Source organism: Rhopalosiphum maidis, chromosome 2 (genome assembly GCF_003676215.2).
Source record: "Rhopalosiphum maidis isolate BTI-1 chromosome 2, ASM367621v3, whole genome shotgun sequence".
Lineage (NCBI taxonomy): Eukaryota > Metazoa > Arthropoda > Insecta > Hemiptera > Aphididae > Rhopalosiphum > Rhopalosiphum maidis.
In genome coordinates this window covers 33329521-33332988 of record NC_040878.1, presented here as the reverse complement: position 1 = coordinate 33332988, position 3468 = coordinate 33329521, and the positions used below count along the sequence as shown (strand labels likewise).

The window sequence follows — 3468 nt, the reverse complement described above, 5'->3', positions numbered from 1 at the left end:
TCATATTATATATTCATATACCTATACACAAATACACAATACGGTATATCGTTAAATAATTAACCGTATGCTAATTGTTTGCAGGCACGTGAGAAAACGCTGCCAAGCACGTTACTCTACTTACACGACATTAGTTTATTAAGAAAAGTCAAATTCGCAACAGCAACGGATAACGTTTGACTGTATACCTGTACCCGAAGCCATAAAAATAATTTCATGACTTCCTATTGAAATCTAGCGAGTAACACGTTTCTCTTCGAAGATATTTCTTTTACAAAGTCAATTATCAAAATCAAACAATAAATGCATACCTCGTATGACATACAAAACGTGTGTGCTGCTTTTATGAGCGACCAACCACCGCTCACCTCTGTCCATTGTTTTTATTATTATTATATATATATATATTTTTTTTTTTTGGAACAACAAAACAAATATAACCATAGGTAGGTGTACACATCTGCATACGTTAGAAAACAAAAGACTATAAATACACATTTTTAACTCAGTAATTGATTACATATATTATATTATTATTATTATCAAATGCGTATTTAATATTTACAATGACACATTTTTGTTTAAATTTTGGCATGAATCGTAATTCTATGTATTATAATGATATTATGTTTATTAAATCAATGACTTATTCAAACTTAAAAAAAAAATAATTTATCATATTATTATTATATTAACTCTTAGAGTTTACAGGTAATAATCTAATTATTTTTGTGTTTGTAAAAAATCAGCCACATTGGCCAAACACGAGCCGGTAACTTTTTGTCAGATGCCTTTTTCGTGGTAAGTATAGGATTTTAGATAAGTCTTTTTTTGTGGAAACTAAAGACTAATATGGCAAAAAGTTACTCGGCTATCGGAAAGCAACAATAATCTAATACCGAGTGTTACGAGCGTATTTACGTCGCGAGTCAGCATACACGGTGTATGTCGACTAGCGACGAAAAATACGTTCGCATAAATAATATTATAATTATAACATGCAGATGTCACACCATCCGATTTATATCTAATAACCGTTGCACGAGACTACAAAAAAATTATATAAAAAAAAAAAATAATAATAATAATAAGGCTTACACAATTATGCGTATATAGTCGTTATAAATAATATTAAAACTCATCGGTTCGATTGAGAGAAAGAAAAAAAATTTTGGAGTTACTGCAATTTACGGTGACGTTAAAATGATATTACATTTTTATATTGGTAGTCTACGCGATGGTCTGGGCGGACGGTTGTACTTGTCCGTTGTATGCCATCTGTTGAGCTTCTTGCATGCTACGTCTGTAGTATCCACCACCGTTGGCACTGGGGGCGGCGGATGCGGCCCATGGGGTAGCTTGAACGTTTCCGGCGCTCCATGTGTCTGCGATCTTACCGAAGCCACCGGATGCGCTAGCATACTTCTGGAAAGCCATCACGCCAGCGATGAGCAGGGCCAATTTGCCGAATACCAACGCCTTGAGTGCAAAGAATCCGATGATTCCCAAAAGAATGGGCAACACGGCGACGATCTTGACAGCTAGGAATCCTAGGATGGGCAACATCCTTCTTCTTGAGCTTTCCACGGCCTGTGGTAAATACAACAACGATTAAACAAAGGATAGTTAAACGACCCGGCGCGAAAACGGAACCGAAACGACAATAATAACTGTACTACGAAGATAAACAATAATAACAATAATATAATACACCATATTGGTACTTGCCTTCTTCAATAGCCCGGGACAGCTCTTCTGGGTTGTTTTGTGGTAACTTGAACTGTAGGGTTCTGGATTGGAGGAATCTGATGGCTGAGTTGATGACCATGTCGGTGACTCTGGAAGGTTGCTGTTGCATCTGTCCGCGGAGCTCTTCTTCAGTGGGTAGGGCGCGCGAGTCCCTCTGCGATGAAGATCCTTCGTCGGCGTTCTTAAGTACAGTCAGACCTGGAAAAACTTGCACGGAACCGGCAGTACGGGCTGCCCTTTCGAGGGCAGCTGCTGTTTTGGCAGCCACGCAAGCTGCTGTATCCGCATCCTTAGCACACTCATCGGCTATCCTAGTGACCAATGCCCAGTTTCCGCTTACAGTTGGTGGCGGCGGTGGTGAGTCTTCCAGGTAGTTGTTGTCGGCGGACACGACGACGGCGGCATGTAAGCAGAACGGCAACACGGCCAATACGGCGCAACTCGCGAAACGCATTTTATTTAATGTTAATATCGTTGGTTACAATAGCTATACGAAAGACACGAAACGGCAGCGACGGCGGCAGTATGTGTTACGATTTATATTATACGATAAATGTTATTTACACGATTTCGTGCTGAGATTCGGTGATTTGAATGCGAACGGACAAACAGTCAGTGCGATAATGGGGCAAAATGCGGACGGCCGTCCCTATATATCGCCCCGCACCTGTGTTCAGCCGAGGTTCGCCCCACCAGACAGACGCTCGTGTTAGAACGCGCGCGCGCTAGTCGACCACCACCGCGACGACAACGACATTATTATTATTATTTTGATGGCAAACGCGTGGCGATAGAGGTGGAGGACCTCGCCCTGGTAGAAAGCGAATACGCGGCCGATGAGGTTCATATCGTGTACCCTACACCTACGTCCATCCGGGTGGTCGGTTTGCCACTCTACCTTCCCCTCCCCTTTAAACTTATATAGAGAAGGAAGATTTTTGGAATTTTTTTTACTTCTACATACCATACCATCAGTTTTTTTTTCTCCTGAGGTGAATGACTACACGAGCGATGACTGCGTTTTGAAAAACGATTTTGTTTCCCTAATCTCCAGGTCAACTGCGGTGAACGGTCTCGTACGCACGTGCCGGCGATAATGGTGATGTAATATAGTTTTTGGCGACGTTCATAATGAAAAATACGTAATATTAAAGCTAAAATATATTATATTATTGATATTATATATAAATATATAAATATTAATTAATATTAATATAATTAATACACGCGCATGCAAGAGCTTTGGTCTCGTACAAGTTAATTAATTGTATTGATATTTTTTTTACTCTAGAAAACAACGGATTTAAGGTGTGCACTTTTAGTAAAGTATTTACTTAATAGAAAAAAAAGGTTAGAAAGTTGATTTAAAATATTTTATCTGATGCGACATAACGAAATTATTTAATGAAGAAAGCTATTATGTTCAATGACATTGTAAAATACTATTTTGTTGTAAATAGAATTATATTTTTTAATTTTGATTAGGTAAGATTTTTTTTTAAATAGTTTATTATTATCTATTACAGTATTATATCAATATAATGTAATATTATATGAAATATATATTATTATTTGACGTTTTACAATTTATAAAGCTTAAATGAAATGACCTTTGTAAAATAAAGTACACGGTAAAGGTAAATTTGAATTTATTTTTTATATAATTTAAGCTTTTATAGTAACTTGAATAAAATGAAAATATGAATAATTTTAAAGTTT

At 37.3% G+C, this 3468-nt stretch overlaps 1 pseudogene across 1 annotated transcript; it reads right to left on the bottom strand.

The window, feature by feature from the left end:
- Nucleotides 1–503: 503 nt before the first annotated feature.
- LOC113552759 lies at nucleotides 504–2385 on the bottom strand (annotated as a pseudogene). The gene is made up of 2 exons (XR_003405183.1): nucleotides 1729–2385; nucleotides 504–1590 (listed from the first exon to the last, which is right to left on the bottom strand). The product of XR_003405183.1 is annotated as an uncharacterized LOC113552759 (transcript).
- Nucleotides 2386–3468: the final 1083 nt, after the last annotated feature.